Here is a 23,227-nt window from a genome sequence, read left to right on the forward strand (position 1 = left end):
TGTGTGCTAATGTAGTCCATCACCAGTATGAACAGCAGTGGGCTCAGAGGTGAACCCTGGTGTACACCCACTTCCACTGGGAACCCCTTTGTAAGACTGAACACTGTTCATACTTGAGTCGCTGGGTCCTTGTACATAGCCTGCACAAATTCTACCAATGTTTCTGGGACTACAAACCACCACAGTTCTGCCCAGATCAGCTTTCCTGGGATCTTGTTGTATGCTTTTTTAAGACCATATGGCTCAATGGTTAGGGTCTTCACCTCCCATACACAAGTTTCGAGCCTGACCTCTGACCAGTGCCTGTTTGGAGTTTGCATGTTCTCCATGTGTCTGTGTGGTTTCTCCCATGTCTGAAAAACATGCCGAGTGTTTCCATCTCAAACTCGCCAATGAATGGAGCTGTGGGCAGCAGCACAGACTCTACATGGTGCCCTATAGGGGGAAGAGTTGTACTCAACAACCTCTTTGGGCATCTACTGTGGTGTGCAGTATCCTCAAGATAGAAGAACATGAATCACAGACTGAGCGCCATGGCAGGGCTAGTCACTCGATGGTGTAAAATATGGCTGTAGGTGATTTGGACATGTTGACTAATGTTGCCAAAAATGGGCATGGGTAGTTACCGGTGATAAGTGGGTTGAGGACCCGGCCTAGTCTGACCCATGCCAGGTGAAAGATAACCATAAGTGTTTTTTTTTTCTTTTCTTTTTTTAACTATGTTTGTAACCTCAGGGGAAATGCTCAGTTTGTGCTAAGTTCATCATGAATGGCTATACTTGCACCTAGCCTGAAACTATTGCAAACATGCTTGCCATCAAGTTCAGTTCAACCCCCCCCGTCATCTCCTACCACAGCCAAATAAATACTTGCAACCATCCCCTACCAGCCTTTATGAGGGAACAGGCCCTTACTTCACTCACTAAAGCCAAAAACACAGCTTCCATGGGTCCTGACAGGATTCCAGGATGCTTCTTAAATAGCTTAAAACAGAATATCTCAGGGCCACTAAAAGCCCGTTTAACCACAGCCTCCAAATGGGGTTTGTCCCAGAAGACAGGGGGACTGCAGCAGTCATCCCTTTGCACAAGGGAGGGCCATCAACTGACCCAGGGAACTACAGACCTATAAGCTTGACAAATCTTATCCTCAAGGCTGATCAATAATGACATATGAACTCTTCACACACTGGATCAGATCCAGTTTGGTTTTATCAAATGGAGGTCTTGCCTGCTTAGTCTGGTGGATTACTTCAATAAAGTCTCCAGGACCATGGATGAGGGTAAAACTGGTACAAACAACTTGTATAGATGTGGCAAAAGCTTTTGACACAATCCCCCACTCAGGCATCATAGATAAACTTACTGAGTTAGGCATAAATCCCTATAACATAAGATGGATAGCCATCTGGCTCACTGACAAGATACATGCTGTCTGGAAAGGTGAATCCACTTCCAGTAAGACACCTGTTACTAGCAGTGTCCCACAGGGCTCAGTGATGGAACCTCTCCTGTTTGGTATATACTTCTCTGAAGTGAAGGCCAATGTTGTGGGCCTCTGGCACACTGAGTTCAACAATGATTGTAAGATGGGAGCAGTCATTGAAGCCCCAAACAATGCTGACATCCTATAAACAGGCCTAAAAATGACAAACGACTAGTGCCAAAACCATGGTCTGTGACTAAATGCATAATCATATCCTTTGGTAAATCAGGTAGCCCTGGAGATTATAATATTGATAGTACACCCCTAAACCGTAGTCCAAGTGAGAGATCTAGTAACACAGATAGATAGGTAACCTAAACTTTAACCACTGGGTAGCTACAGTAGTGACAAAATCCTTCTGTTTGGTTCATCTTATACGTAAAGGCACGGCATCAAGATCAAAGTAAGTCATAGTGTCATTCTACAAAGTTGTCTTCAGACCAATAATTGCTCCCTTGTGCATATACCTAAGCACTTACCTCTTAAAAAATGTATATATATACACAGACAGAGCATAGGATGAGTGTCTTATGCAGAGTGACTAAAGTCCCTTGCCCTTTACTCTCCCTCTTACTGTTTATTGAGAGGTGACTTATGCCTTGCCTACCAGACATTCTGTGATCCAGCCTGATGAAAATGTTACATATTTGCAAGAAAATTTATACAAGAGTTATGTGTTCCATGGAGCCTTATTTGTGACTCTAACAGAACTTGTTGGAGAGAGAGATTTGTACTCAAAGGCAATCGTATCTGTGGAATAAACTTATCTTTGTAAAACAAAGACCATCCCTAACTCTCTTCAAAAAGAATTTGATTAAATGCACATGAGGAAATGTAAGTTCACTTGCGGGGTATATTCCATGTCCCTTATGGACAGAGGTAGTCTGTAAAATGACTCTGGGCTCCAACACCCAAAGACCCACTATCCTGATACTACTCCATCGCTTATCTGGTGAATTAGGATGCAATATTGTCATTTCTTAGGTATTATTGGCTAGGCTTGTAAAAGCTCTTGCACCTTTAGTCTATTAATTATATATGAACCTGTTTTTGTCATTGCATCTTATAATTGTTTATTTTAATTCTGACTACTGTTATGGAGTATAGCCATTATAAATGGTTTCTTTACTTGCTCATTAAGTTTGTTTTTATATTGCAAAAGCTTATATAAAGTTTGCAGTCTTAAGGTCTATAATATCACATATTTACTAGATTTTTTTTGTAGAATGCTGTTTTCCAGCTTGTTTCAAGTCAGGTGGGGAATTCCCTTTCTGTTGCCATATTGTTCATATTGTTATAAATCTCTGTGTGCTTCATTATCTTTATTTGTTGCATTCCATAGGGAGTAAAGAAAAATCATATCTGTCTCTTCATATGACATAGATGTAAGGTTCATTTGAGATGATGGGGCATAAGATCAGATGAGATGAGGTCTTGCAAGAATAGAGAAATACCTTTTTGTGTGTGCATGTTCACTTGTGTGCATGTAGGGCAGCTGAAAATTATTGCAGAGACACATAAGACTGTGCATTTGTTAAATATATGAGGAGTTCCTGGCCTTCCTGAAAACATTGGAGGGGATAAATGTATCTCCAAACACCATCATACTAGGTGACTTCAACTACCCTAATATAGACTGGGAACACTACTCAAGCCCGAACACTCTAACCCAAAGATTCCTGGAGTTCATAAACTCAAATGCCATGGAACAACTAGTCACCATCCCCACAAGAGGAGAAAACATACTTGATCTCATCATTACGAACATGGGATCAAAATGTTCAACACCGGAAGTATACCCCTCACTAGTGAGATCAGATCATAAACTAATCTCGCTGGAGGTCCTCATCCCGCCCCCACCTGAAACAAAAAAGACCACAGTGAAAAACTTCTCCAAAGCTGATTTCACACTTCTAAAAACTAGTGTGGTCTCCTTTAAGGCCCCTGAGCCAGTGGTAAACATTACTCAAACCACTGAATCACTTACAAATGCCTTCTACCAGCACCTACAGGACTGCATGGATCAGACAATCCCAAACAAAACTAAGACTCTCTGTACCAAAGGCAAGCGTCCAGTCTGGTGGACCCCAGCCATAAACAAGCTCTACAACAAAAGGAGGAAGCTACTACAAGATAGAGCAAAATCCTTGAAAGGTAAGACACCTCTGATCATTATAAGTAAAAAACTAAGAGCTCTCATAAAATCATCCAAGGCAAATTTTGAGAGAAAAATCGCCAAGGACTCTAAAGAGAATCATAAGGCCTTCTTTAGCTATGTTAGAAACCTAGGAGGAAACTCCCAGATATGCTCAGAATTAGTTCAAAATGATGTGAAAATTACTGAACCTACACACATTGCCAACATACTGGCTGACAGGTTCAGTGCAAACTTCTCCCCTCCCTGCTGCCCAAAAGGAGAGATATCTATTCCAGAGGATTGTAGCCCCCAAACATCTCCAACGCCCAGGTGAGAACTGCCCTCACTAAGGCAAAAAACACAGCATCCATGGAACCGGATGGTGTCCCCGGCTGTGTGCTTCACGAACTCAACGAGGAATTAAACCCACAGTTAGGACAGCTGTTTAATCTTAGCCTCACCTCAGGATACGCACTCAAGGAGTGGCGACGCGACTGTGGTCCCACTTCATAAGGGCGGTGCCTCCACAGACCCTGGAAATTACCGCCCCATTAGCTTGACAAGCCTTATCTGCAAAGCCATGGAGAGGATCATAATGGAACTCATAAATAAAGACATAGGGAACTTGCAGACTTTGGATCCAACCCAGTTTGGCTTTGTCAAAGGCAGATCCTGCCTCTTAAACTTGGTTGACTTTTTCGAGACTGTCACCAAGGCCATTGATGAGGGAAAGGCAGTCCATACAGCCTACCTCGACCTGGCAAAGGCCTTCGACACAATACCCCACTCGGGTATCATCGAAAAACTCATCAGTTTGAATGTAAACCCATACATCACAAGATGGGTTGCAAACTGGCTAAGTGACAGAACCCACAGGGTCAGAGTTGCTGGAGTCATGTCAGACTCAAAGCCTGTCACAAGTGGTGTCCCACAGGGCTCAGTCCTGGGTCCACTCTTGTTCGGCATCTACTTTTCTGAAGTACAAGCAAACACAGGAGGGTTATGGCTGACAAAGTTTGCAGATGACTGCAAACTGGGCGCCATAGTCGAAAACACATCTGACACAGATATCCTCCAGAAGGGCCTCACAGAAACGGATAACTGGTGCCAGAGCCATGGCCTGAAGTTAAACGCCAAAAAATGCATAGTCATACCCTTCGGGAAAAACAAGGTTACCCCTAGCTACCATATAGATGGCAATCCACTGAGCACAGAAAAAGTCATCAGGGATCTGGGGACCCAGGTTGACAGTAGCCTTCGCTTGACACTCATGTTGCTAAAGTAGTTAGGAAAACCTTCTATATCGCCCACCTGATCATGAAGGATTCACATCTAGATCAAGGGAGGTCATCGTCCCCCTGTACTCATCACTCATTAGACCTATGATTGAGTACAATGCCCCATTTGGAATGTATCTGACCAGACACCTGCTGCAGCTTGAAAGGCCCCAAAAGTTCCTCACCAAAAGGATAAAGGGTCTCAAAAATATGTCTTATGCTTCCCGACTGAAAGAACTCCAGCTCTATTCAGTCTCATACCGCTTACTCAGAGGTGACCTGTGCCTGACATATAAGGCCATGTCAAACCCAGATTTGATGAATATGCTTCACCTCAAAAAATCTAGATCCCTCAGAACCACAAGAGCGGGAGACTTAAACCTTGACACGGTTATAAATAGAACGTGCTGGAGGGAAAGATTCATCACCCAGAGACTCCCTATGCTGTGGAACAAAATCCCGGTACATGTGAGGCAGAGCACCTCTCTGGCCTTGTTCAAGAGGAATCTTGACCAATGGATGGGAGATTGCAGATATACCCCAGGGATTACTTCAGTGTCACTGTTTGACAGAGGCACAGCAAAATGATAGGCATAGTTTTTATTCAAACTAAAGGGGTGGCGAAAGCCACATAACTATGGGCTAGGCTTATAAATGCCCTTGGGCAGATAGCCTTGTATGAACCTATGAACCTATGAGTTGAAATAATGGGAAAGTTAAGATATGGAAATCAACAAAAAAATGATAAAGGTATACGATGACCTAAAAGTGGGTAGCCAGTGTAAAGGAATGGCAGAGACTGTACCAAGAACTTGGTTATTGTTTTGCTAAGAAATGGCAGAGACTGCACCAAGAACTTGGTTATTGGTTTGCTAAAAAAAGTTTTGCAAAGCATTGATGGAGTGGATGTTGTGTGAGGTACAGCACCAAAAATAATGCAAGGTATCAAAAGGCAGAGAGAGAGAGAGAGAGCCTAAGGAAACTGTATATATATTTATATATCTATATCTATCTATATATATATATATATATATATATATATATGGGTCTACTTCGAATAACCGAACCGCCACTTCACCGACACCCAAAAGATCGAGACAGAACAACCAAACAGGTAGGTGATCGAAAAGGCGATATTCCGACAGCCGAAAGACCAACAACGGCAACGTGTGAGCGCGATCCGGTAAGTGTGCGATAGTGACGGATTTAGGATTGGGGAGCGGACAGGTAAGTGTACGATAGTGAGGGATTTTAGGTTAGGGTGTGGGAAAGGTGAGTGTGTGGTAGTGTCGGACTTAGGGTCCCGGTAAGGTAAGTGTGTGATAGTGACGTAGTGTAGTGTAGGGAAGGGTTGAGTGTGTTAGGGTTAGTATGCGGGTGGAGTGAGTGTGCGATAGTGACGGGCTTAAGTGAGTTAGGGTTAGGGTGCAGGTAGGGTAAGTGTGCAATAGTGCGATAGTGATGGTGTTGAGGTTTAGGGGTGGGTTAAGTGAGTTAGGGTTAGGGTGCGGGTTGGGTAAGTGTGCGGTAGTGTTGGACGTTAGGGTTAGGGTTTAGGTTAAGGTTAGTAGATATGTTATTGTGTGCAATGTGTAGTTTACGTTTTTTGTGTCGGTGTAATGGTGTTCGGTGTTTTGAGTTGTTGGTGTTTGTCGGTGTTGTGTGTTTTCGGTTGTTTGGGGTCGGTAAATTGTGTCGGTGAATCGGACGTTCGGTTATACAAAGTAGACCCGTATATATATATATATATATATATATATATATATATATATATAGATATATATATATATATATATATATATATATATATATATATATATACACACACACACACACACACACACACCCATATCCTGGAAGGGAGAGGAAGGCCTGACAAAAGTGAAAGTAGCATCTTTCACAGGAAGTGTTACAAAAGAAAACTCAGCAAAATTAGAATATACGGGGATGACAGAGCTGACAGTATGAACTATTTTATCACAAGGATGGTTGCAAGTACCTGGAATAGTTTTTCTGGAAAAAAAATTCAGAATCAGAAAACAGTGGTGGGATTCAAGAATGCATAAGGCAGATATAAAGCACTTAAGGAAATGTAAAAATAAGTGCAGTATTGCTAGAACCAAATAGCTGTTGGAGAGTAAAGTGTCTCTCTCAAGTAACAGACCAAAGGTCAACAGCAGAAAAATAAAAAATATATATGGAGCAACACAGAAAGAAGACAACACGACTACTTAGGAGCTGGAAAACCTTTAATACAGTAAGCATTTTCGTATCCTTCCTGCACACTTCATCAGACATATTAAAACCAACCATATCAATCAAGTCTCAATCAAATATCTGCATCACAAAACAATTAACCAATCACTGACAACATCTTAAAATTTAAAAGCACAGAGCTATCACTAAACTCAAAGTATGTATGTAGTACTATAATATAGTGAAACATCATAAACCTTCTGCTCATACTTCATGAAGAATAATATACAGGAAATAGAAATACAAGTATATATAAAAAATGTGCATATAGGCATAGACCATATAACACTTTTAATGCTGCTGAATATGCAAATAGATTAAAAAGCATGTATTGGTTCATTAAGCAATAACCCAAGCCTGGGGTGGGTAATGCTGGATTTACCCACGGTTGGTGTGGTTTGGTCATGAGGGTGAAGCCCGAGTGGCCAAAGACAACTGTGGGTAAATGCAGCATTACCCACACCCAGAAGTGGGTTATTGCTATTATACAATGACATTATTTAAGAAAAATAATACTTTTCTTAAATAATGGAATTGTATAATGTCTCCTTGCTGCCTTTCTGCAGCTGTCCAGTATTTTGCAGCAGTTCTAATGTACTGCACATGCGTATGGTTACGCAGTACATCAGAACTGTGTGTGTGGAAGCAACGGAGAAAGGAAGATCTCCATTGCTTTTAAAAACTTGTCTCGCTATGTTAAAAGAGTTTAGCATAGCGAGAAAACTTTAAAAAAAGCAACGGAGATTTTCCTTTCTCCGTTGCTTTTTTTAAAGCTGTTTCACTATTTTAAATGAGTTTAACATAGCAAGACATATATAATTTTTTTTTTATATATAAATCTACCTGTAGGATCCCAGCTTCTTTATAAATCCATACATCCAGGAACTCTATCTCTTGTATAGACCATTTACCTTTTAATTCTAGAAATGTGGTAGTTGTATTAATATAATCTATAAATTCTACCAGTTTAGATTCTGTGCCATTCCATACCAGAAAGACATCATCCACGAACCTCATGTAATATGGGATGTAACAAGAAAACTCATTATTTAATATAAATCGATGTTCCCAGTGAGCCATCACTACATTTGCATATGAATTCACACATGGAGTGCCCATGGCAATGCCTTTCTTTTGTAGGTAGTACTTATCATTAAAAAAGAATACATCATTACTTAAATACCAAATCAAGTAGTTGGCATATCATAAAGGTCTTCTCATTTGATGCCCTCGTCTATCAAAAAAAGCTCCCTGATATAATCGATTCCAATCTCATTCGGTATCACAGTAAAAAGTGATGTTACATCTAGTGTAACTAGAATGGCAGTATCACAATAACTATTGGAAAAGGCTTCTACATATAAATACAATATTGTTTAACAAGAAACTGTAACTTAACTAGTATTCAGGAAATGGGCAGATTGACAAGGCATGCACTCCTTTATCTGTTAACTGTTTCAAGTTTCTTTATCAATGAGAACGGGCCTTGTTTCAGTACAGCTAAGAGTTACTACAGCACTGATCACCGCAGTCTAGTACACAGCCACATCAAATCTGTAAATTAAGGTAAAGCTACCCCATAAATAGAGCCAGTAGAAATATATCTTTTTCAGTAAATTGTCACAATTTTAGTTTTGCAGCCTTTAATTTCAGTAATACTACTTGCAGTGAGGGCATGCATCCCTACATTATTGCATAGGCGCAACAATAGCTATGTCATTTCTGTGACATAGAGGAATTATGCCCTGACAAATGATCCAGAATTGATTATTGATCAGCACATTACGAGATGGATGGAAAGGGTGGAAATAAACAGCTGACATTGGCTCACCCACTTTGGTGAAATGTAGTTGGTCTGATTTGCTGCATTTCTGGCATCTGTTGGAGAATTAGTGTACATGCAAAGCATAGGCCAAGGACATGCACTTTTGCTTTTTTCCAAGATTTGGATTGCATTAGCCTGTAGAGTGCTGAGACAGAGAGCTGAAAATAAGCTGTTGGTATGCAGCCATCTTGGAAGTTCCCTTTTAATCCACTTGTGTACTGATTGATGTATGTTAGTAGTGGCTTACATGACTGCACAGGTATCATACTTTTTATCTATTAACAAGACCCACAAGTCTTCTTCGGCTGCCGGGAAGAACTGGTCTTTTATTAAGTGATTATGCACAAGATCGTCAGTCTCTGCTTTGGTCCATTCCACGCAGCTCTGCAGGCACTTATCTATTTAAATGAGTATAACTATTCCCTGCATTCTTTTTAAAGATTCTCAGCTTATTCTTGTAAGCTTCAGGTACCATGTTGCCCAAAATAAAAAAACAAAAAAGAATATTTACATTAAAAAAGAAAAGGTGTCATTGCTATCATGAAAATCTGAAAAATCATTGCATGCCTACTCTTTAATGGTGATAATGAACTGTTACCCCAAACGATTTGTGGGCATTATGTAGTGATCTTTAACTACCTTCCTTCACAATGCTTCCACAGTCAGCCCAGCAGTCATGCCACAAAATAAGCTCCCATGTTTTCCAGAATGTTAACAGCACAGTTTTAATATTTTAACATACATTACCAGCATCATCATTCTCCTCTGCTAAACTTCTACTTATCTGTATAACGCTGCATGTCCTGCTTTTACGTACTTCACATGGAGGTAACTACTTCACTGCCACAGTATAACGTGAAGTGGGAAAAGCAGTACTACTGAACTGTTACAGTAAATCTTATTAGTACTTACAATATTGCACTAATAGTGTAGTTATGAATATTATGTTTCAGTAATAAACCTTTGAATTCCTGATTTCTGACACACCCCAAAGCTGGGTGGTAATGCATGTGTCATATTATTCTAAGAAGTATTGGGGCATGAGTATGTGTCCTATGTCATGCTGCTAAATCTTTTGTTTTCTAAAACCTCACACAAGATGTATATAAATTAGGTCACAAACCGATTGTTTTAATGGCTGTTCTTTTCCTGCTATCCGTTTTATGAAGCACAAATATCTTAAAATGGCAGAAAGAAAATAAGTGTGACATTATAGACAACACCCTTCACTACTCTACTAATCACAGCATTAATATCTTCTCTATACACCCTCTGTATCAACAAATATTACATAAGTGTCCATGAAATAACTTGCTTTACCACTCTTCCACACCCATATCGACCAAATGCAGTTACACACCAGACTGCAATGTTTTTAGCCATCTCTGTTGTGTCTATTTTATAGTGATGCATTCTCTTTGTAAAAAAAAAATGTCCTGCTAAATTAGTCTCATAGTTACTGTTTGTTTTTCATATTTCTGATCTGTAATATCATATCAGTTATTTATTTGTTGATTACTTGGAGCGTTCCACTGCATAGTTGCCTCTTACAAGGGAAACGACTCCACCATTAATTTAGTGCAAGAAGTTAGTAAATGAGTATTTATTTAGAAATCACAGAAACAATAATAGTGTTAGTAAATTTTAAATGATTCAACTTATCAATTAAAGAGCTAATGAAAACTATAGTAATTATAACTGGTGTAAAACATAATGTCATGTTACTAGCCTGTGTGATACTGTAATGAAAAACAAAAGCAATCAGAATAACATAGTATAAATTCAGTTAGAAAGGAAATTAGTCTGTATATAGTTAGGTAACACTGAACTATGGGAAACTGTGGTGGTATGAGAAACTACCTGCCAAAATGTGACATTACGCAAAACAATATTTCAGTGGCAGACGATATGAAAGCCATACTGTTTTTAGGTAATATCCTTATTTTTGGAGGTTTTTTTAATATTATATGTTGCTTATTCATTTTGATAGAGCAAGAGAATACCATAACTGATTGTGATAATAACCACACATATATTGTTTTGAGATATTAAGAAAAATCCCATGGTTCAGGAAAAGAGATGAGCCATTTGAGCAGTGGGTGATATTTTGTTGAGAGTGTGACACGCAGATGGTCCTGATGGGGGGGTTTGGTGAAAAATACAAATCATTAAGGCCATATAAGTTATGGAAACATGGTATCTGTTAGTATTAAGCAGTCCTTTTTGCAGTTACAATGAACTTTGGTTAAAGTGAATGCATTTTTATTTTTATTCTTTATCATTTGTTAACTGGGTAAGTATTCCAATGAATAGACCTTTTCAGCTTCAGCCTGGACAACAAGGACTCATATTTGTGGCACAGTTCCTTTGCTGCCTGCGTACATAAAAATCAGGGATATGGATGACTGGGTCTATTTAAAAATCCATATAAGCTGTGAGTTATAGTGTTTATGAAAATGGAAACAGCATAGCACAATTTTTTTACTGTGGGACATGTAAAATTTGACCTTGGAGCATATCTATGAGGAGGAGTGCTTGTTAAAATGTTATATTGTGAAAAGTCTGTGCTTCAGTTTCAGTCCTAGTCTTGTTAAGGCTGGTTTAGTCTAGTGAATGTACAGATGGACAGCATAAAGTCACCAAGTGGAAAAAGTCTAAGAGAACCTTTAGAGACCATTAGAGAGGACATATTGTCAGCTGGTCAGAGACAGATTTTTTGCAAACTTCCAGTGAAAGTGTAGTAGAGGATCAAGAATGGCAAGATACCAATTCTTATACTAGCCGTTCAGAATATGCGTTTGATGAAGAGTAGGAGTGCGACAATTCTACATCCTGATTTTAGTCTAATTTCAACCAATTTAGAGTGAAAAAATATTTTTTATATGAAAGGTTCAGAAACTGGAGGAGAGAGAGTCAATTACCACCCTGTCAGTTATGCTTCATGTCCTAATTATGTTGTAATTGCTCTAAAATGGCCTCATTTGCATCACTGAATGTGATTCCACAGGAAGAGTACAGAAGCATCCAGTAAGACACCTGAGTAAAAACACTGGAGGAATGACCATCTCCACACCAACTAGAGGTAGAATAGTCCATTTCAAAACCTGTATTCTGGCAGGTTTGCTACAATTTACTGATATCTATGAGAAATCTAATGAAAGTATTCTAAGATATCGTGTTTTATAGGTCACCATCACTGCTGAGCGTTCAGACATCTCTAGAGTAACATAATGATTATGCACAGTGGACAGGTGGTAGAATTCCTACAGCTGATATATAATGTACTCCTAATATATACTTTAAACGTGATTTTGAATATAATCAAAACAAAAAAAAATGTGTTTTTTTTTGTAGGAAAGGAACAGAGCAGTAATGATGTCACGACAGTTCTATTTCAATAAACAGTAAGTCAGTTTAATTAAATCAGTTTAATTAGATGGGTACTGTGTCTATGAAATGTCCCTGAATAAAGCATTGACATTTAATGTTCTAATGATTTAAAGGACAAACTACTTAATGTTAGTTTTGTATTGGACATTAACAATGAACATTCCATTTTAAACAGTTTGTATGTCTGTCATGCAATAAAGAATAATAAGGAAGTGTATGATAATAGAAGTTCTAATATGATAGCACACTGATCAAATATCATTATATCTAAAGGCAACAAATGATGTATGATTGATAAAATTGCACAAAAACAGTATTTCCTTTATACCCAAGCTTCTGTCTTAAATTTGAGCAGCAATTCAGATGATAATTTTAATAACAGGCAAATATATGATTGATTTACTTTTTAAAAAGCACTTTGATTTTCAATTTATCTAGTTAAATTTAAAAATGAAAGTGGCGTGTCAGACAAAATATGAATGGCATGTATCCCTCTTTTTTGGGGAGTGTATAAAACTATTTCAGATTTTTATTAGTTTTCTTGGAATACTGTTTACTTTGTTTAGTGATAGCAGATAGTCTGTTAATTGGCTTATTTTGAAATTATTTCTAAGTATGTATTGATTTTAAGTAAATTGGCAGCTTATTTTGAGAGTAGTTGTGAAAAAGGCATTAGGAGTCAGTATAAAAGAAAAATTAAAGGTGTGAGTCTTAGTATTATATGTGTTAAAAGAAAATATTTCCATAATCAAGGAAGTACAAATCAGATAGTAATTAGACGGAGAGACAAGAGGGGAGGTCTAGGTGTGTTAGGTTATGACTTCTGTTATGAACTGATTTCAGAATTAAGTAATACTAATTTTTCTTTCATAGCTGATCATTTTATTTACCAGAAAAAATGTGTGTACAACACCACTACCATAGAAAAGGCACAAAGTCAAAATATAAATCTGTAATAATAAGAAGTTAAGCTGTTTCATTTCATACAATATGGAAACTTCATCAGGACCATTACAGAAAGCAGCATTTGCCTATTTAAATATATTATCCAACCAATCTTGCTCTTGGTTGTATTTAAAGATCTGGTGTCTTCAGCTTGGCCAGATTCTACAGACTTGGATCTGACTCTCAAGCTCCTTCCTCTTACCCATAATGCACTATATCCACCCAGGTACCCCAGATCTCATTTGCTGCTTCAATGTGCCCTCAAGCTATGGGAATTGTTTTCCTTTAAAAATTTTGAGACCTCATGATAATTTTTGCTGTAAGTTCTCCCTTCTTTATTTTCATCCTGTTCTTAGTGAAAAAATTACATGGAGCTAGTCACTCAGCTGCCTCACCATTGAAAAATATTTTGAGATTTACTTGCTTACTGCTTGCTGCTTCTTGCTGTGGGATGGATTTGCAATCTTCTTAAGACACTCAGTCTTGCTGGCTGGATTCTGCTAAAATTCAAAGTCTGGTTATATTTGCATTCACAGTCTGTTACATACAGAAACTTGCAGAATATACACTGATGAGAGAATATACTTTGCAGCATAAACTTTAGAGAGCAGTAACAAATAACTTTTTATAATAAATCAAACGGGACCACGTTGCAGCTTAAAAGTACTGTTCCAACTTTACTTCTCATATAGTACAGATGATGTGAGAGATATAACATTTACCTTAGGACTTGTGTCCCTACCATACCTCTAACATAACTGGATTTATACAACTCTTTATATACACTTTTTAGTCATGCATAAACATATTTTTGAGGAAACACATTGTTCTGTATTCTATTTTGGAGAATTGCTTATCCTGTAGAAACAATACTAAGCTTCCTTGTTTAACAATGTCTTGTAAGAGACCAGCTTTTCTGACAGTGTGAATATCCTGTAACAGTGTACTGATGTCCATGTAGAAAAACATATTTTTGAGGAAACACATTGTTCTGTATTCTATTTGGATCTGTGTATATGAACATATGTTCTTGTGCCAATGCTGATAAGCATATCCTGTTTTTTATGCAGAAAAACATATTTTTGAGAAAACACATTGTCAGAGATCAGCTTTTCTGACAGTGTGAACATCCTGTATTTTATTTGGATCTTTGTATAAAAACACCTGTTCTTGTGCCATATCCTGTTTTTCATGCAGAAAAACATATTTCTGAGAAAACACATTGTCACAGTGTCATAAACATATCCTGTTGTTTTAGGAAACATATTGTGTCCATCCTGTTATTTTAGGAAACATATTGTGTCCATCTTTTATATATGCAGAAAAGCATGCCAGTGTTCTTTAAAAGCAGATTTTGCATTTTTGTTCTTGCATACATCCTGTTTCTGAGTCTGTAAGGGAAAAATGTCCATTCAGCAGATTCCTTTTCCAAGCCATGGTCATTTAGTATGACTGCTGATCACATATTACTAAACTCTGTTTCTGCATTTAAGCAAGCCTTTTCTTTCAGCATATTTACAACATAATTAATTTCAGACTAATATTCATAAAATCTAACAATTCCCTCTGTTTTTAAACATACTCAAAACATTTTGTATAGAAAACACAAGGAACAAACCTTTAGTCTGATACAACAAATCAAAATGCAATTTTACTTAGTTAATACAATGATATTAAGTATTACTACCAAAACTGAATGCATTTAACAACTTTTTCTTTTGCAGACCATTCTGTGAAAATATTTTATCAGTTATGAGCTGTGTCAGTTTTAATTTTACTTGATTAATTTATTATTTTGCAATCATAGAATTTCATTTATGACTTAGAACTGTTTCATTAACTCTTTGCAACTGTTGAATTAACTATAAGACAATAACTATGTGCTACTGCAAGCATTTATACACTGATGAAAATATACAGTTTCATTGTCATTTTAACCATCACATTGTGTTCATGTCTCTGAACTGCTGAATAACATCTTGGTAAAATACTGAACTGGGCTTAGATAATAAATATTTGAAAGCAATTATTTTACTGGGGTAAAACCAGTGATATTACAACTTGACAAATTACTTTTGAACTTATTACAATGTATCCTGTACAGTATGTATTTACACAGACTGTTTGCTATTTATGCATTTTAATCTAGTAGGTACTCTGGACCCATTGTTTTCTTTAAATATGTTTTTTTCACACATATTCATTACTAGACATTCATTTCATTTGTACTGAATTTTTCTGCATTTGTACATACAAAGACTATCATTTGCACTGACATTTTCTACATTTGTACATACAAAGACTATCATTTGTACTGAATTCTTCTGCATTTGTACATACAATGACTATAAAGTACATTTAGTCTAATCTTACAAATTTAATAACATTAATATTGAGCAAAATCTTGGAAAATGTTTATGTCTCTTTAGAAATATCTAGTGGAATTGCCACCAAATGCATATGTCCTGTTATTTTAAACTACATACTCAGCAATTAGAAACATTGATGCTTTTTTATACCAACATTGTTTTGTCAAAAACATATTAAAAATAGTGACCATTCTTGCTATTAGAAACATTTATGCATTTTTGCATATCTTTATTCTCTCTTGTATAGCTTTAATAAAGCAATTTTAAATCATCTCTTGTTTTTTAAACCATCTCTTGTATAGCTTTACAATTTAACAGGTTGTAAATACAATTTAATTCTAAATAATACAATAATTATGATGGCTATTAAAATATCTTATCCTGTCAGGTTTAATCCAGTTTACCAGTATTTCTAATACACTAATACCTGTTATTTCCTCTCCCTAAAAGAGTATTGTCAAGAAGGAATGAGATATTTTTTCCTGTAGCTTTATTTTAGACCCTTATTATTTATTTTTCTGTAGCTTTATTTCAGACCCTTGTTGTTTATTTTTTTCTGTAGCTTTATTTCAGACCCTTGTTGTTTATTTTTTCTATAGCTTTATTTCAGACCCTTGTTGTTTATTTTTTCTGTAGCTTTATTTCAGACCCTTGTTGTTTATTTTCTCTGTAACTTTATTTCAGACCCTTGTGCAGTACTGCTTATACAGTCAGTGTAAAACTGAGAAAGTGCCCCTCCCCCTGTAGTACTTCAGCACTGTTTACCTGCTTTATGCTGTGAGAATAGAATGCATGTCAGCCCAACACTTTGGTTATACATTTATTTTATTAGGTTACTAAATAAAGCTTTCACTGTATATTACCTCTAGTAAGTATTTACACCCTCCTGCACAATTGATTTGAACTGTATATATACTATAGCCCATTTGCTGGCTGTACTTGATGCAACTGAGGTTTTTTTGTCCTTTTAACATTTACTTGCAAACAGATTATAAGTGACATCTATGCACAATTGTGCCATTTTATTACAATTACCAAATAGTGTTGCCTCTAAACATTTTAACAATTATGTTTTAATAACAATGATGCTTTAGAAAAACTCAAGCTACTTGTCTGGCAATCAGTCTTGTTGTTTATCTTATCTTTCCAGCATTTCCTGTAACTATTCATTCAGTCTAGGAAGGTCTGAGCTCACATTTTATACTCTATAAACTATAATTAATTCTTTTGGCATTTTTCCTTTAATGTGATTGTGATTTGCATAACTATGCATTTATACAACATAAATAGACATCATTTTACAATTAGCTTACATGGGTTTCAGTATTTTTTTTTTTTTTATCTATTTAACTGTCCTGCCATTAATTTTACAAAAACTGTTTGAATAATACCATCTGTGATTTTCTTTTTAAAATTCAGAACTTTAACTGTTTGGTGTTACTATATAATTATAAAAAATTGTAAAAAAACAAAATAGATATTAGTTTAACCAACACATTTATATTTATATTATTTATATTTGCTGTTGTCTGCCTGTTATTCTTGTGTATTGTAACAGATGTACTCTAGATGAAAAGAATATACATGCATGTCTGTCTTGTATATGTATATCTTTATACAAGCATGTCATGTCTTGTGACTTTAAATTTTTACTCATCTATTTTTATTTAATTTTATACACTAGAACAGTTTTGTTTACCTTTTGACTATGCTAAGAATGGCATTCATATGCTTTACTTTACTGAAGTACTGATAGATGTCTTGCTTTAACTGAATGAAAGTAAAACATTTAAGAATGATTTGTCCAGACATCAGATCCTACCATCCTACCATGTATGTTTAACCATTTTCAAAACATAAACATATTATAAAATATATTTCTTTTGCACAGATTAACTGTGTATGCAGGAAGTTCCCAGTCTCTGTCAGTTCAGCTATTTTATTTCCTTTATCCTGCAACTGCTGTTGAATTTCCAGTAATGTTGCATGGTCTTTCTGACATTCTTTAGTAAACTGTTCTGCTGAATTTGAAACTCCTATGCACTTTTGAAAAGATGTATGTATAACTTGTCTAAGCTTCCTGAACTCATTGTGTCTGTCTTTTAGAAGTTTACTACATTCCTTTGTAACAAAATGTACTAGGGGTTTTATCAGTAACTGATTTGACTCACATGTGGTGACAGGACATAACTGTTCAACATCAGAATGTAATGGAAACACTTTACCCTTAGTTAATTCTTCAGATCTGTCTTTACAGTCTATTTTTTTAGCAATATGATGCAATATTATTTTATGACATAATACACAAAATGCAGTTTTTGTTAAAGCACACACTAAACATTTGTCATTTTTAATACATTTGCATAATGCCTTACTATCAACCCGCCCTAATAAGGTTTTACATTTACTAATGTGCTGTGTATACCAACATTGCAATTTTTTACATTTGCTTGAGTTATGCATGAAAATATCCATACTGTTTAATATCCAAACTATCGAATAGCAACCATACTAAAAAATGTGACGTAGGAAAAAGTCTTACCAGTGAGCAAGAAAACAGGTGATCAGGCTGTTGTTGCAGATGGCTAGAAATTTTTCAAAGTCACTTGAGAAGCTGGGAAAGCACAACAGGCAGTGAACTATTGGGCTAGTGGATATCCCCCTTTTCTTGAAGAATTTATGGCACTGCGAATTTCTTGAACTAGTCTCACTCCGGATGTAGACGTCTAAAAAACTTTACTACTGAAAGCTGCATAAACTGGAATACTTCTGTTTAGGATTTACACATACGTACAAATGTTAGTTACTGCAATTTAACTGAAGTGACCCTCTGCAGGGCTTACCATCACTCCTCCTGTGTTTGAATGCAGATTGTAGGTTCAAATGCAGGCTAGCTTGCCATTGAAAAAATTATATGGAGCTAGTCACTCAGCTGCCTCGCCATTGAAAAAATATTTTGAGATTTATTTGCTTACTGCTTGCTGCTTCTTGCTGTGGGATGGATTTGCAATCTTCTTAAGACACTCAGTCTTGCTGGCTGGATTCTGCTAAAATTCAAAGTCTGGTTATATTTGCATTCACAGTCTGTTGCATACAGAAACTTGCAGAATATACACTGATGAGAGAATATACTTTGCAGCATCAACTTTAGAGAGCAGTAACAAATAACTTTTTATAATAAATCAAACGGAACCACGTTGCAGCTTAAAAGTACTGTTCCAACTTTACTTCTCATATAGTACAGATGATGTGAGAGATATAACATTTACCTTAGGACTTGTGTCCCTACCATACCTCTAACATAACTGGATTTATACAGCTCTTTATATACACTTTTTAGTCATGCATAAACATATTTTTGAGGAAACACATTGTTCTGTATTCTATTTTGGAGAATTGCTTATCCTGTAGAAACAATACTAAGCTTCCTTGTTTAACAATGTCTTGTAAGAGACCAGCTTTTCTGACAGTGTGAATATCCTGTAACAGTGTCCTGATGTCCATGTAGAAAAACATATTTTTGAGGAAACACATTGTTCTGTATTCTGTTTGGATCTGTGTATATGAACATATGTTCTTGTGCCAATGCTGATAAGCATATCCTGTTTTTTATGCAGAAAAACATATTTTTGAGAAAACACATTGTCAGAGATCAGCTTTTCTGACAGTGTGAACATCCTGTATTTTATTTGGATCTTTGTATAAAAACACCTGTTCTTGTGCCATATCCTGTTTTTCATGCAGAAAAACATATTTCTGAGAAAACACATTGTCACAGTGTCATAAACATATTCTGTTGTTTTAGGAAACATATTGTGTCCATCCTGTTATTTTAGGAAACATATTGTGTCCATCTTTTATATATGCAGAAAAGCATGTCAGTGTTCTTTAAAAGCAGATTTTGCATTTTTGTTCTTGCATACATCCTGTTTCTGAGTCTGTAAGGGGAAAAATGTCCATTCAGCAGATTCCTTTTCCAAGCCATGGTCATTTAGTATGACTGCTGATCACATATTACTAAACTCTGTTTCTGCATTTAAGCAAGCCTTTTCTTTCAGCATATTTACAACATAATTAATTTCAGACTAATATTCATAAAATCTAACACTTAGTGTGTGTGTGTGTGTGTGTGTGTGTGTGTGTGTGTGTGTGTGTGTGGGGGGGGGGGGGTGATAACCTTTTTCAACTTATAAAAAAAGAGTTAGTTCTTCTATCTTCGGTAGTTAACTTTAACTTAACTTTAAATTTAATCTTCTTCCTTTATTCTTATTATTAGGATGGTATTATTAACATTAAATATCACTAAGGTCATGTTAGTTAGCTTTGGCTGTTTGTTTTTGGTGGGCTTTACTTTGTGGTGGCAGACAACCCTTCACCCGGCTTCAAATGTTGCACTTCTTGTGGGCATAAAATCCCCAACCAGGATGATCACAAGGTGTACATGTATTGTTTGAGGGCTGAGCATTTAAAAGCGGATTGTTCTGTCTGTGCTTCCTTCAATCTTTGCGCATTGGTCAACAGAAGAAACCAGTTGATTCCCAAGGGCCTTCTTCCTTCCTCGGCACCGGAGGCTTGGACCCTTTCCTTGCCTACTACTTCTCCAGCTTCCACAAAAGAGGCAAAAAGAGGTCTCTCCCTGTCTCCTCGAGGAACTCAAGAAAGAAAACTTCAGATACGACTTCCTGTGATCCAAAGAAATTGCCTCCCCCTTCAGATACACCAGTATCTTTGTATCCAGGGGATATTATTACCATATCTCCTCCCCTTTTGTTGGCTCCTATGTTGGATCCAGTGACTCAGGATCCGAGAGCCTTGACAAAGTCCCCAGCTCATTCCTCTATGTCTAAGGATTCCTGAGCTCAGTCATTGGCTTCTTCCAGGTCCTCTAGAAGCTGGTCCAAAGCAGATATGGATAGGATGATGAGATCCCTCAAGGCCCAGATCCAAAAGGAGGTAGTCTCAGCGCTGTCCCCTGTCAGATCTGTGAGCTACCCTGGCTATATCATCAGAACTTCACCAATCAGACCTTCACTTATGGAGTTGCAGGATTCTGGACTGCTGTGTGTGCTGGGCTTGGTGCCAGGGAAGCTTCCTTCCTCAACACCGAGGGTACCCTTGAGTATCCCTGTTCCAGTTCTATTCGAGCAGAGCAAGTCTTGGAGACATGGTGTCAGTACTGGGTCTGGGGAATGGGGTTGGCTCCATCTTGGTTGAAGCCATGTCTTCCCCTAGCTACCTCAGCACTTGACAGCTCAGGTGCAGTCCCTTTTGGAGGTCGCAGATCTGGGTGAGTTCTGGCTGATTTCCCTCTCTCGGTCTATCGACCTTTCAGATAGTGGAGTGGGTTTTCTCCTGAGTTGGAGAACCAATAACACACGTCCCAAATCCACTCCCATACCCCTATTGGATCTAGGCCTTGAGCCCATTCATCCTGCCATGAGTCTGCCTGTCCTGAGCAGCCTCCAAGTTCTCCCTGGTCAGGAGGGGATCCCCTTCTTGTGACACTTCCCCAGAGTACCCAGCTGGGGAAGCCCCTCAAAAGAAGACATGCAAAAGGAGGCACATTGACTCCCCGTTGGAGTCTTTAACCGAGGACACCAACTTCGATGAGTGGGAAGGATCCCTCCTGAAGATGTCTCCTTTGGGGACATTTTAGAGATCCTGAAGCAAAAGGTGGGTGGTCTGCTCAACCTCCTTCTTCTAAGGAGTCAGTTCTCTTGGAAGCATTCAGAATGGGCCCGTCTATGTCCTAGGTCACCCTTCTGGTGGATGCCCTGGTTGATTTCATATCCCATTGGGCATGGAAGGAACCAGACAGCATTGAGCCCATACCCAAGTGACCTGATAAGTTTCTGGTATTGAAAGCAGATAGGAAACATTGGAACAAGGGTCCCATTTTTGATGCCATTGTGGTGAGTCAGCCACTAAGAAAGAGCTGGCAAAAGAAATTGACAATGTCCATTTGCCTAACAGGGAGTCTAGAGCATCGGACAGGATTTGGATGCACTTTTACACCTCAGCCACCTGTGCGCTGAGATTGTTGAACTACCCGGCCCATTTTACTGGGCTTCTGAGAGATCTGATCAAGGAACTCTCAGCATCTCTCTGAGTACATGCCTGCTAAGGAATTTAAGAACATTTTTCCCAAGATGACCACTGTATCTTCAGTTGCCAACTTATCAGTGAGGTTGATCTCCCATACCATGGAGGGTACCTCATGAGCAGCCAGTTCAGGACTTTCCCTAGGCATGTCTGGATGAAGCTATGTGATTTTGCGGAGCCCTTTAAAGCATCATTTGTGAATGGTCCTTATGATGACTTCTCTATGTTTGGGCTGTTGGTTCTAGATATACTCCCCTGCAGCAAAAAGGATGGGAAGCCCCTTTCTGCTGTAGGAATCAAATTTTCTACCCCCCCCACCAAAGATCCTTCTTTAGGAACCAATGTGGAGGCAAGAAAATGTGGTTTTGCAAATCCCAAGGGCCTTTCCAGGACACACATGGGGGAACCCTCCAGTAGAGGCAGGGGGAAGGGTTTGATGATAAGATGCCACCCTAGGAGGCAGAGGGGGTCTGCAGAACCAGGGCTTTAGGGAAACCTTTTCTGATTAGCCCTACCAGTGCTCCTGAACTGCTGCCCAACTGTCCATCTCTGGAGGCAGTTGTGGGCTGACTAGATTTGCACTCAAAAGCCTGGACTCAGTTGACTCAAAACCATTGGGTGTTAAACATAATATCCAGAGGCTATTACATTCCCTTTTCGTTTCTTTCTCCAAACTCCAAAAGCCTTCCTGATATGCCCCCCAGTCAGAGGGAGCAGGCAGTACAGTAAATTCAACAACTGTTGCACAAAAGAGTAACCCAAGATGTCCTAGCTGAGCAAAAAGGATTCAGAACATACTCCCACTTCTTTTTGGTGCCAAAAAAGACAGGGGACCTATGATCCATTCTTGATCTAAGCAAGTTGAATGGATATGTAAAGAAGTTGAGGTTCCAAATGGTTACAGTTCAGTCCATTCTGGCACTGTTGTACAAGGATGACTGGATGTGCTCAATAGATTTCAAGGATGTGTACTATCACATCAAAATAGACAGGCACTCAAGGAGATATCTTATGATGGCTATAACTTCCGCTAAGAGAATTCCTGAACTACAAGCCTTCTCCTTCAAGCCTCCTTACATAGTTTTTCATAAGGACAGGGTATCTTAATGCACCAGTTCTTCCTTTATGCCCAGAGTTGCCACTGAAAACAATATCAACCAATCCTTCCAATTACCAGTGTTCTTTCCAAACTTCTCCAGTAAAAGGGAGTATGTTCTTTGCCTTCTAGACATTCCTAGACAACTCCATTTTTACCTGCACAGGATCAAACAACACAGGAAGTCTGACCAGCTCTGTGTGGCCTTCTCATCTAATAGACTAGGACAAGCTGTGTCCAAAATTACCTTGGCAAAATGGATATCTGGCTGAATTTCATACATTTACTCTCTCAAAAGATTAGAATTACCTAGACCTCCCAGAGCACATTCCACCAGAGGTATGA

This window comes from Protopterus annectens, chromosome 7.part1 (assembly GCF_019279795.1).
Source record: "Protopterus annectens isolate FY-2018-M chromosome 7.part1, PAN1.0, whole genome shotgun sequence".
In the NCBI taxonomy this organism is placed as follows: Eukaryota; Metazoa; Chordata; order Ceratodontiformes; family Protopteridae; genus Protopterus; species Protopterus annectens.